The 13,019-nt window shown below is 45.7% G+C and overlaps 1 pseudogene; it reads left to right on the top strand.

Moving 5' to 3' along the window:
- The first annotated feature begins 399 nt into the window (after window positions 1-399).
- Window positions 400-11,928, top strand: LOC114797115 (conserved oligomeric Golgi complex subunit 3-like; annotated as a pseudogene).
- The last annotated feature ends 1,091 nt before the right edge of the window (window positions 11,929-13,019 follow it).

Raw genomic sequence — 13,019 nt, 5'->3', positions numbered from 1 at the left:
TGCTACTGTCATGACGGACATGACCAGGGGAAATAGAGGAAAAGAGAGAGAGAAAAAGATGACAGAGGCGCCCTCTAACGGCAAGACAAAAAAACCTGGACCGCCACCCTCGGGAAGTTCGTTGTATAGAAAATAATAATAAAACGGTATATTGCCATATTTAAGTTGTTCTTTTTTATCGACCAACAGAAGAACAAAATACGATACAAAAGCGATTTTAACAGATCAACATAATGTGCACTATTTGTTCTCACTTTTGTTTGCGTTTAATAGTTGTGCAAAATATTGTAATTCACCGGTTCATTAAATTAATTTCGTGCGCACTTTTAGTCACGCTCGTTTAAAAGAAAGGGGGCGTTTACTATCCCTAACCCCGCCCACTGTTCCCGGAACAGGAAGCAGCGTGGTGACGTAGTACGTTGTCGGGTGGCGATGGCGTCTACGGATCAAGCCCTGCTGGAGCTGACAGATAAAGAAACCCGCGAGAAGCTGTCGCACTGGGACCGTCGCGCTGACCCGATGGCGCCGCTCACCGAGAAGCAGACCGACTCGATTCTGGAGATCCGCGCCGCGGCGGAGACGCTGCCGCTCCCGTCCGAGGTGAGTTTCTGGCTGGCTAGTCGGTCGGCTCCGTCAGCTCCAGACCTGGCTCCTCCAGCCTTCCTTCTCTCCGTAAAGCGCACCAGTCCGGCGCTTTAACTCGAGGCGGCCAACCTCAGTGCTCCGCCCTGTCGGACCTTTTCAGCGGGCTCGTTCCTGCCCGGAGACTGAGGAGTGTTAGCTTCCCGGCTACCGCTGGACGCGCCACGTAGCACCCGTGCGTCCAACCACACAGAGGGGGCCGAGCCGCTGCAGGCTGCGGACCGGAGCGGACCGCCACCGTTTCGAGACTCTCCCAGCTCGCTGGATCGGTCGTTTGTGCCGGAAACATATCGACAGTAATTCCGTAATTATTCATGTGTTTTTGTGCGGCCTGCTGGAAAAAAAAAACGTTTCCAATAATGAGCCAACCTGCAGGTTGTGGGCGTGTCGCAGCAGTCCCAGTCGTTTTATTTTAAGGTCCCCTGACGTTTGCGAAGCACTCGTTGCCATGAAAATGAACTTAATCCCCCCAAAACACACATTTCCACTGCATTCCAGCCATGCCACCTGCTGAGATGGTTTCAGTGGAGATCATTCTGAGTTAGAAGGGGCAGAGGTGGCCTAGCGGTTAAGGAAGTGGCCCCGTAATCAGAAGATTGCCGGTTCGAATCCCGATCTGCCAAGGTGCCACTGAGGTGCCATTGAGTAAAGCCCCATCCCCACACACTGCTCCCTGGGCGCTTGTCATGGATAAATTGCACTTTCTTCACTTCCCGCATATATGAGTGTGATAGAATTTATAGTACACAAAACACTGAAGTGTCAGTTCCGCCTTAAATACAGCAGGCTGCAATACTATTTACTTAGTGGCAGTGGTGGCCAAGCGGTCAAGGAAGGTTTCCGGTTCAAATCCCGGTCCGTCAAGGTGAGCAAAGCACCATCCCCACACACTGCTCCCACTGCTCACCAAGGGTGATGGTTAAAAGCAGAGGACTCATTTCATTGTGTCCCGTATGTGCTGTGCTGCAGCGTTTCACAACAACTTTCACTTTTACATGCAAATTAGAAGTGAAAGTGAAGTGATTGTCAGTGTGAAGCACAGCACATGGTGACACAACGGGCAGCTTCCTCAACGGGTAGGCCACCACTGCCCCAAATTACCTTAAATGTCCATATTAATCATAATTTTATTTTTATTGTTTTTTAAACAAGCGCCATTTCTCAATTCCGTGCACAGTTGCCATGTGACAGGTAACACTTGATACCATTTTTAATGGTTCAGCATTTTCAGCATTTTCATCACCATATGCAGATTTAAAACGTTCTTTATTTCTGAAACAGATTTCCGGGTTGTAAGCCTCGCTGAACGGGTTACCACAGCCTTTGAGCAGTATTTAAGGTGGAACTGATCATTTAAATTAGGAGATAACTTCATGTTTTACTCTGTGATCCGGTTATTAAATGCCACTCAAGGAGAATCTCCCTCCCTCGCAAAATGAGGTCGACCTTATAGATACCGCCACTGTTCGCCAGTTTTCAAACCATGACAGTCGGTGGAGTTACTTTTTCTAGGCCAGGGGTGTGAAAAAGCACGAGAAATGGGAGGGAACCTTTCCTCTTACGGCGTCATAAGGGGACAGATTCCAGATCCGACCGTCTGATCTGCCGCGCTCTGAACGGTGAAGCAGTACGGCCAAAGCCCTCTGTATTACATATTGCCATCTCTACCCAGGCTAGAGGAACTCTCATTAATGTTAATAATTTCACACAGGGGAATTAAAAAAATGTAAATTAATATAGATGATCTGCCCAAACATTAACAACATGCCGCACATTTGTTCAGGACAGAGTTAATCAATTTAATGATTGTCTTATTCAGATTGGCCTTTCATATGTTCACTGACTGAATATTTATTCATGACCGCGTTCTGTTTCCTCGGCACTATAAAGGCAGATAAAGTGAAAGTGGGCTACCTTTCTTTTCTCCCTGCAGTTGCCCATTGAGGACCTCTGTAGCCTGACGTCCAGCTCTCTGCGCTCCTCGTTCACAACGACGGTGCCAGCGTCTACCGAAGACGTCCTGCTAAAAAGGCTTTCAGATGCTGGATCTGGAGAATGACAGGATTGAGACGGCACAACAGGTCTCGCTCATTGAAACCGTATTGGAAAAAATGCCCCATCCAGTCTTCCTTAGTTTTGTTTTGTATGTAATCGTCTTCATTTTTCTTGCATATAGTTTTTTTCTTGGTTCTCCAAGCTGCAAATTCAGATGGACCAGGATGAAGGGGCACAGTACAGGTGAGGAAAAACCTGTGAACTTTTAGGTGGCCGTGCAGGAAATGCCTTCTTTGTGGTGAAGGCTTTATGCATTATGCTAATTTAGTAATTTATTTGAAACTGTAATTATTACGACTCTCTTTCTAGTAGCGGTTGTTGCAATGAAAGATTAGTCTGTCTTTCTGTATGGATCTGAATGGTCTACTGGTTTTGATAAAGCTCTTTGCTCACACCGTCCCCGGAGGTTGTGGATTTGGATATTTTTCATAATTGCAGCCTATTATACTAATACGTTATACTATATAACTAATGCAACGCCTTCCTGCAAGTTTCCTGCAATTACACGTTTCATCCAGAGGGGTCCTCAAATCCTCCAGTAACTTTTGACACACTTTTCTTTGTAATCTTGAATTCATGAGAGAGGTTTTCAGCCCAGTCATAATAAACATGCTGCACACAGTTCAGTCAATTTTCTTGTATGATTCAGATTTTCATTTTGTTATTCACGCTGACTTAATTTTCCGGCTGTCTGGTCGATTTTGTGTAGTTGATCAGGAAAGCAGAGCGTCATGTGCCACGTGTCCACATCTTTCCTCCTCTGGTCCACAGAAAAACACGGGACAACTTTGAACTCCTACCAGGATCAGTGTGATGCCATTTTGAGTGACGTAAATAAAGCACTACAGCACTTGGACTCCCTGCAGAAGCAGTACCTGTTTGTCTCCACCAAGACGGGAACCTTGCACGAGGCTTGTGAGCAGCTCTTGAAAGAGCAGGTTGGTGTGCTGAGAAGTTCCATCGCTCCGCGATCTTCGAGAATTCTCGTCAGCGAAATAATTGCAGTTAATCATACCGTGAATTCATTACAGTCTGCGCTTGTCGGACTTGGCGGAGAGCATCCAGCAGAAGCTTTCCTTTTCAACGAGCTGGAAAACATTAACACGGTGGGATTGATATTCAGCTGCTTACTTGTGTAGCCCAGCGGCTGTCACCTCGGATTTCGATTTGTAACTCTTCCTTTTTCTACCCCTCCAGAAATTAAACTCCCCCACCCTGTCTGTAAACAGTGACGGATTTATACCCATGCTTTCAAAGTTGGATGGACTGTGTAGAATATGTTTCCTCACATGTAAGTATGTTTATTGCCATGGTAACTCTTTGGAATTTCATCCATTCATTGTTTTTCTTAGATCTCCACATTCATGTAATACTTGTCTGGAAATCTGGAACCTATCGGACCTTCTCCAGTAATTTACTAAAAGTGCTTTGTTGAAATTGTTCACTTCCTAATTGAGAGGTTTGGTGCTGCATGTAAAATATTTCTTTTGAATGCTTCTTGTTGCTGTTCCAGCCCAATTTCAAGGACTACCCAGTTTACCTGAGCAAGTTCAAACAGTGTCTGTCTAGAGCCATGCATCTCATGAAGACCCACACTGTGACCACACTGCAGAATCTCACCACCCAGCTCACTAAAAGGGTACAGAGGGTAACGTCTTGTGTTCATCTGTTTATGGCTGTGGCTTTTCACTGATGTTTGCATATTTATTTAAAGGATCCGCTGGGCACGGCAAATGCAGACAATGCCTTTACACTATACTACGTCAAATTTAGAGCGGCAGCACCAAAAGTCAGGGTGAGTTTGGTCTAAAATTACTAACTGGCCACTTTCAGGTTCACTGTTCTCGTATTTAGCCAATCGGTCATTATGCTTTATCGAACTCAACAGTGGGGTTTACAGACTCTACAAACAAAGCATGCATTCCTATTAAAATAGCAACAGACATTAAAATTTTATTTATTATTTATTTATTTTTAGACTCTGATTGAACAAGTAGAACAACGGTCAGAGAAAATTCCAGAGTAAGTTATTTTGCCACACACTTGCATGTTCATTATATAAATGTTCCCGTTATATAACATTAACGTTCTCTCTAAGTGTAGTACGTTTGTAGACTGTGTATCAGTTCGTCCCTGTGTCTTACGCAGCTATCAGCAACTACTGGACGAAATCCATCAGTGTTACCTGGACCAGAGAGAGCGGCTTCTTAGTCCAAGCATTACCAGCACCATCACGGACCTGACCAACCAGAACAACAAGGACCACTGTGCTCTGGTAAAGGTCACTACTACTCATGTGTGTTCAAGTTTGTCAGTCTTGTCCCAAATGAGCGAAGAGATTTGTCCACTTTCAGGTTCGCAGTGGCTGCGCCTTCATGGTTCACGTGTGTCAGGATGAGCACCAACTCTATAATGAGTTTTCTCCAAACCCACGCCAAAGCTAGAGTGAGTATGTGAGCAACTCTCCTAAATTCCCAGTTAAAGTGTAACCTGTGTTTTTATTTTTAACTCAGCCCAATAGGGGGCAGTATTTCACCAGGAAAAACAATCAGCCTCTCACACACAAATCCAAACCCCGTCACCGGGAGACCAAAACTAAAATAAAACTGATATGTTGGTGGCAGCGCGTTCCTGGTCAGAGACAATGGGGATAAAATATTAGCTTTAGCAGAGAAGAGGAATGAGATGTTTTTGGTGACCCCTCGCCTGCTTCAGTGCAGAGCAGGTCTTTTGAAGTGATAATGAGATGGGCTTTTTTTTTTTGTGTGTTTTGTAGTGAGCTGCTGGAGAAGCTCTGCTTGTCTCTGTATGACGTCTTGCGTCCACTCATCATCCACGTCATCCACCTGGAGACCCTCTCTGAGCTCTGCAGCATCCTGAAGCATGAGATGCTTGAGGACCACGTGCACAACAATGGTACTGCTCTCATTGTTTAACCACAAATTACCCACAATTCAACATCGTTCAGGCCTGACCTGGACGCTCCCTTGTGGGCGTTGTGCGTGTGTGAGACCGTGGGGTTCTGTATAAGGCTGTGTGTTTGTCAGAATGAGATTGCTGGCAGTCTTGTCTGGTCAGTGTCTGTGTGTGTGTGTGTGTGCACGCACGTGACTGTGGTGTTGAGTTTATAAGTTTGTGTGTGTGTGTGTGTAACAACTGTTGGCTGGACATGTTTAAGCCTCTGCTCACATTTGGAAAAACTATTGGCAGTGTTGTTTACTGTGTGTGTGTGTGTGTTCTCTCCAGCGGGGCAGCTCGGAGCCTTTGAAGCCGTGGTAAAGCAGATGCTGGAAGACGTGCAGGAGCGGCTGGTCTACAGAACTCACATCTACATCCAGACAGACATCACTGGCTACAACCCCGCACCCGGGGATCTGGCCTACCCTGAAAAACTGGAGATGATGGAGGTGTGCGCCTGTCCCGCGTGTGTCTGCCTCTCACTGTTCTAAGTATTTATTCCTGTTTTTTTTTTTTTTTTTTTTTTTTTTTTAAACTTCTCCCCAGAAAATTGCCCAAAGCCTTAAGGAGGAGCAGTTGAAGATGAGGACTGCAGACTCCTCATTCACTGACGTGCAGCTTGAAGACACAGAGTCTAAGAAAGCCATGAACTCTGGTAAGTAGTCATCAGCACAGAGGGACATGCTATGAATCTGAGCAATGTAAATAATAGATTTTTTTAAATATGGATATTGTTTGTCTCGATTCCACAAGACCAGTGTTTACATTTTGTATTGGTCACTATTACAATAAAAAGTCCTTCATTGATATAAATATTTATGATGCTCATTTGAAGAGAAATGTCATTCTATATTTTATGCTATATTGTGCTTACTTTCATGAATTGAATCCAAATTAGTGTAGCTTAACTTGCATAATCTTTTTTGCATTAATATAGTATTAGTAACTAAGTTGCATAGCAGCAGCTTGGTGCAGCTGAATATGAATAATATGTGGTTTATTGCAGCCCTACAGCAAACCTCACAGCATGTTCCCTCTCAGCACCTTCCCCACACACACACACACACACACACACACCTCCTCCGAAATGAAAGCTGGTCTGAAGGTTTCACTGTTTGTCCATCTTGCATGTTCCCGGCTAAAAGGAGGCGTGGAAGGTCCACGCTTGCAGACGTCCATCTCTCCCGCTGACCTGCACGGCATGTGGTATCCCACAGTCAGACGGACCCTGGTCTGCTTGTCAAAACTCTACCGCTGCATCGACGTGAGTGCTTGTATTGAAATAAGTTTGACTTCATCTTGGCTGTGTGAAGCTCACTTGACGTGCTCAAATATAAAAAATGCATGAAAAATGATCTTGTCTGTACTCTGACTTATGCTGCAAGGTGCATTTGTTGTGTGTGTGTGTGTGTGTGTGTGTGTGTGTGTGTGTTTTTTATGGTGCGCACAGAGGCCCGATAAGGACGATGGTCCCAACATCCAAGTGATTTAGACACACACGCCACACACAATACACACTGCTTGAAACTCATCAGATCTCAGACCAACTGAACATCTATGTGAGATTTAGGGGCAGTGGTGGCCTAGCAGTTAAGGAAGCGGCACCGTAATCAGAAGCTTGCCGGTTTCAAATCCCGAGCTGCTGAGGTGCCACTGAGCAAAGCACCGTCCCCACACAGTCCCCCTGTCATGGCTGGCCACTGCTCACCAAGGGTGATGGTTAAAAGCAGAGGACTCATTTCATTGTGTCACCGTGTGCTGTGCTGCAGTGTTTCACAATGTTAAAGTTAAAGTGAAGTGATTGTCACATGTGATACACAGCAGCACAGCACATGGTGCACACAGTGAAATTTGTCCTCTGCATTTAACCCATCACCCTGAGTGAGCAGTGTGTGGGGACGGTGCTTTTTGCTCAGTGGCACCTCAGTGGCACCTTGGCAGATCGGGATTTGAACCGGCAACCTTCTGATTACGGGGCTGCTTCCTTAACCGCTAGGCCACCACTGCCCACAATGACAATCCCTCCACTTTGTACTCACTTCATCGTGTAAACCAGAGTGTCTTTGGGAGTAATAGGTTCCATCCCTCTGCTACAGGAAATCTGGGTGTACATCACCACGCTGTAATACAGTACTTTTTTTTCCTTAAATTTTTCATCCGCCTGTATCGCCTCTATCTCTTTATTAGAAACTGCAGGGTTACAGTCAGGATACAGGAGGATGATTGGGCTCTTACGGCAAAGTCCTCTGCACCCTTTCCACCGTAATTCTTACTAAAGTAGCGCTGTCTCTCTCCTCAGAGAGCCGTCTTTCAGGGCTTATCTCAGGAAGCCTTATCTGCCTGTATCCAGTCGCTGCTGAAAGCCTCTGATGTCATCCTGAAGAACAAGGTCTGTAGCGCTCTTCACCAGCTCCATACCCCCACTTACACTTTTAACCTGGAAACCGTTATTACTATAATCTTACTCGCTCTCTCATTTATATATTTATACACACGCACACACACATAATATGAAATCTGTAATAATAATCATATATGTTTAATAAGAGAATAAATGTTTTGGATTTAGTTGCTGGATTTTTACCTGCCTGCTGAGCGGACCTGAGTCTGTTGTCATGAATAAATCATAGGGATCTTTATATGGGATAGAATGGGCCCTGCTTCTGTTCCATTATTCAATCACACACACGTGCACACACACACACTCTCCCTGAATATCCTGCCATGTAAATACACTGTGCTCGGATCCGCTACGTTGGGTAGGGATTTGATGAATTTCAAACCAGATGTCAGGATGGCTTTCTGGGATCAAAGCGCGGCCCTGCGAGAGGCTTGTCTAACGAATCCTTCATCTCGCCAACCTGCCGTAGCACACAGACACCTCCGCCGCATTTCTGAACGCTTTCCCGACAGCACCTCGGGGTGCTTTAGTGTGTATATCAAATGTGCTCAGAGCTGCCCGTAGCGCCGGCTGCTGCGTAAGCGAATATCCCCCCCCCCGCGCTGATTAGTCAGCAGCCGCTCCGCGTTCTGTTTAGGCTTTCGGGATGAGGGAGAAATCGGGCCTTCCGGGGTTTGTTCGGGTTGCATGCAGACACGCCCCCTGTGCTCCTCTCCGCAGAGCCAGATCGACGGGCAGCTCTTCCTGATCAAACACCTGCTGATCTTGCGCGAGCAGATCGCGCCGTTCCACACGGACTTCGCCATCAAGGAGATCTCCCTGGACCTAAAGAAAACCCGAGGTCGGCCCTCCTACCTGAGCTGCTCATTAGCATGTGCCATGCCGCAGTGCCCCGGTCCAGGCACTAGAGGGCACTCTTGATGTTCCACAATCTCTCCTCATCCACTTTTTTTTCTTTTCTGGCTTTCTTAGATGCTGCATTTAAAATCCTCAACCCCAAGGCTGTGCCTAAGTTCTTCCGACTCAACAGCCACAACGCCATCCTGGAGTTCCTGCTGGAGGTAAGGTTCTTCAATTCACGTCCCTCGAGGTCCATGTACTGCTGGTATATATATATTTTTTTTATTTCCCTGTATTTTTCCAGCTTTCTACCTGTGAGTCAGGTGTGATTCGCATGTCATTCCAATCAGAGTAAGCAGGAACCTGCGAGAACTGAAAACACGGCCTGGATTTGGGTTGTTAAATGATTATTAAAGTCCAAAACAGTGATTATTGTCGTTCTTTCTGAAATGTTGTTAAGGGTTGGCCAACGCATCATCCACCATTTCAAACAATTAAGTAATTTTGATCAATTATTGATAGCCATAAAATCAAAGTAAACATTACTGTTATTCAGGGTGAAAGATTGAAGTTGCTCCGAGTTACATATCTTTACGTATCCGGCCTCCTCCAAACCACTCCCTTTTATTTTAATATGATGTGATTTAAATAATGTGTATATATTGCACTGTACTGTATCAAGCTAAAAGCCCGAACTTTTTTCTGCCATCTCAGGGCACCCCAGAGATAAAGGAGCACTACATCGACTCAAAGAAGGACGTGGACCGGCACCTGAAGTCCAGCTGCGAGCAGTTCATCCAGCAGCAGACTCGCACCTTCGTGGGGAATCTGGAGGAGTTCCTCACCAAGGTGGGTCTGGAGCAGAGCCATGCGCTGTGTCTCTCTCTCTCTCTCTCTTTTTCTTTTCAAGGAGACCAGAGTGGTCTCGGGGTTTGAACCCCCAACCCTTCAGTTAAGTCCGCTTCCTTACATCTTAGTGGGATACACAGACCGCTCAGCGGTCATAAGTGAAGCTGCCTGCGTTAAGTGTATTTGTCTTAATTCTGTTTTACTTCGTTGAAGTCCAGCGTCATAGTTTTTCCTTTAATTTGTAATAAAAACATGACCAATGAAATCTAAAATCTGCATGTAAGACCATCAGACTTACTGATCTCTCCACTGTGTAAAGTGTAGAGAGCAGCACTGTGTGCTGCAGAGACAACATGTTCTATAATTTAATAACTGTGTTATTAAATTATGGCTGGTATGTGAAATGTAAAGCTTTGATTTCATTTTAACTGGGGCGGGGGGAAAAAATCAAAGCAACGTTATCGCAAACACAGTTGGTTTGATATTTTGATTTATTTCCCATCAGTTTGGATCCTTTGTCGTGTTTGTCATGTGACTGAGGCAATTCTCCGAGTGGCTTGTGATGAATGATTTTCACGTTGCCGAGCAGCGGCAGGCTGGGTGTGCTCAACCCCCCCCCAGGCCTCGGCTGACTTGTCGCTGTGCTCTTCCAGGTGTCTGCGTTGAAAACCATGGCCATCCAGGGGGGGCCAACGTACAACCTCTCCCAGCAGCCCTGGGCGCAGCCCGGTGAGTCGCCTCCGATCAGCATCAGAGCAGACGAGCCCCGAACCGCCCGTCTGCCGCGCCGTCAATACTCGCGTCATCAGACAGGCTGTTTGCTTTCTACTCGGGGCTCCGGATTCAAACTCTACTTGCTGTTTTTTTTTTTTATTTTATAAATCCTCTCTGTTCTGCAGCCAAAATCAATGACCTCGTGACTGCGACATACCGGGTGTTGAAGAGCAAGCTGCCCAACACGCTGCAGAGCATGTCGTTGTACTTGGCGAACAGAGACACCGAGTTCATCCTCTTCAAGCCAGTCAGGGTGGGTGAGCGGCGCCGTTGACCCCCAGTTGTTTTGTAGGCCAGTGTGGTTGTTCGTTTATACACGTGTGTGTGTGTGTGTGCGCGGTCATGATATGTACAGTGTGTACGTGCATAGTGCACGTGTCCAGAAATCAGATGACCTCATCAGACAGTGTCCTTTGTTTACAGGCAGCTTCACACTTACTGGCCTTCGTATGAAAACGTACTCATTAGTGACACTCCGAACTAAGCCGGGAGTGGCGGCGTCACTATGGTTCCCATTACGTCTGCATAATAGACAGATATTGTATTATTTGATATTTTGTATAAATATTTACATTTGTTTGTAAATATCCTACACACACTGCTATAATATATATATATATATATATAATTTTTTTTTTTTTTTTTTTTTAAAAACCACTGTACAACACTGACCTGTAGGTCAAAACCCCCGAAGCAACACATTCACTTTAAAACAGCTGATTAGTGGGGTCCATTGAGATCACATCGCTCGTTACTCATTAAAATTGTTCATAAAAATAATGTTAATAATTTAAACATGATTTTTCGGCCCTCAATCCCGTTTTTCCGTGCCCAAACATATTGCTTGGGAAGAAATAAATGGATTGACGTTTGGAGCAGGAGAGCAGATGCGTGTGTATGAAATTGCGTCGTATCAGGCGGTCTTTGTTAACGGGAACTTGTCTTGGCAGAATAACGTTCAGCAGGTATTCCAGAGGCTGCACGCCTTTCTGCTGGAGGAGTACAGCGGAGAGGATCTGCAGATCATCGCCTGCCCCTCCACGGAACAGGTAAAATCCCAGAGCAATCCCCACATCCGCTGCAGTAGACCGCAGCCCTGCCTCGGCCCGCCAGATGGTGGCCCGCACAGGGATTCCAGGGCACAGAATTGCAAATGAAGTTTATTTCTCCCAACATGTGTTTCGCCCCAACCAGATCAATCTGCTGCTGTCTGTAAATAAGTAGGGCCAAGGCGCGGCTGGCTGCAGGATGGAGCGGCGCTCCCACGGGGCCGGGCCTCGGCGCCGGATCTACCCGAGCACTCATCACCAACGGCATAGACCGAGGAAAAAGAAAAAGGAATGGAAAAGCAAAGAAGAAGTGAGTGGAGAAGGGTTACACAGCAGGACCGGCTCCAGAGCTACAGGCCCCCTGTGGGAGAGGCAGTCTGGGGAATAAAGCGGCGGTTTTCCACAGTCACACTTCACCAAAGACGAAGCACAAGCCGACAAATACCACCCGGAAAACAGAGTGAATCAAGCTTCAGGTGGTGGAACTGAAAGTTTTTTTTTTTTTTTTTTTTTTTTTTAAGAAAGGTACGATGGGTAATCAAACTGTACCGAGCTGGGACTTGTTTTGCTCTGCTTCTGGAAAAAGCGTATGCGTCGGCTTCCCTCGCCCAACTCGGGTTTATTTAACGTTAAAGGGCTGTTCCCGGGTCATTTATAAAGGGATTTTCTTACTTAGAATGGTTGTCGTCAATTTCAAACTGTGAAACCCCTTATTTCAGAAAAGAGGGATCTGAGATGGTTCCATATCGTCTCTAGTTTATCTCGTAACCCCCTAAAAATTCAACCTTTTTTTTTTTTTAAACTTGCATCATGTTACATATGCTGAGATACATTTGGCATAAACTGCTTCAGCGGCCCAGCATTAGAGCTGTCTAATAATACATATGCTTTGAAAAATTATATATATATTTATTTGAAGCCTGGAAGCTGTTAAGTGGTTTTGACGCTTTGTCATTTTGATAAATGACTGTATGAAGGGTGCGCACAGGGCCACAGCTTTGGAAAGCAATTTTAGCCCTACAGCACGAGCCTGGCCTCACACCGACATATTTCTGTCTCATCAGATTTACAGTAAAGGGCCGGACACGTTCGGATCGCTCAGTCATTCCGTCGGTAGTGGTTTTAGTGCACTACACTAGTCATCTCTGATAACTCTTGAGAATCAAACAGGGCTTTTTTATTTTTAGTTTGGACTTTAGTCCTGGGGTAAAATATTTATTTCACGTTCTGTCATCGGGTTTGCTTCCTGTGGGTGGACTCAGGTGAACAACGCATCCTTCTTTCCTAATGTGACCCTAAAATATCTCAGCTCCATCTTAGTCAAGGGATTGTTCTTCCATCCCTTACCCTCAGTCAGTCGTGTGTGTGTGTGTGTGTGTGTGTGTGTACGTGTACCTGCAAATATGTAAATTGGGGGGGGTAAAAATCATGTTTTGTATATAATTTTTTTA

The sequence above is a fragment of the Denticeps clupeoides genome, chromosome 9, assembly GCF_900700375.1.
Source record: "Denticeps clupeoides chromosome 9, fDenClu1.1, whole genome shotgun sequence".
Lineage (NCBI taxonomy): Eukaryota > Metazoa > Chordata > Actinopteri > Clupeiformes > Denticipitidae > Denticeps > Denticeps clupeoides.
The sequence above is the reverse complement of the archived record's forward strand: the minus strand, read 5'-3'. Positions and strand labels throughout refer to the sequence as shown.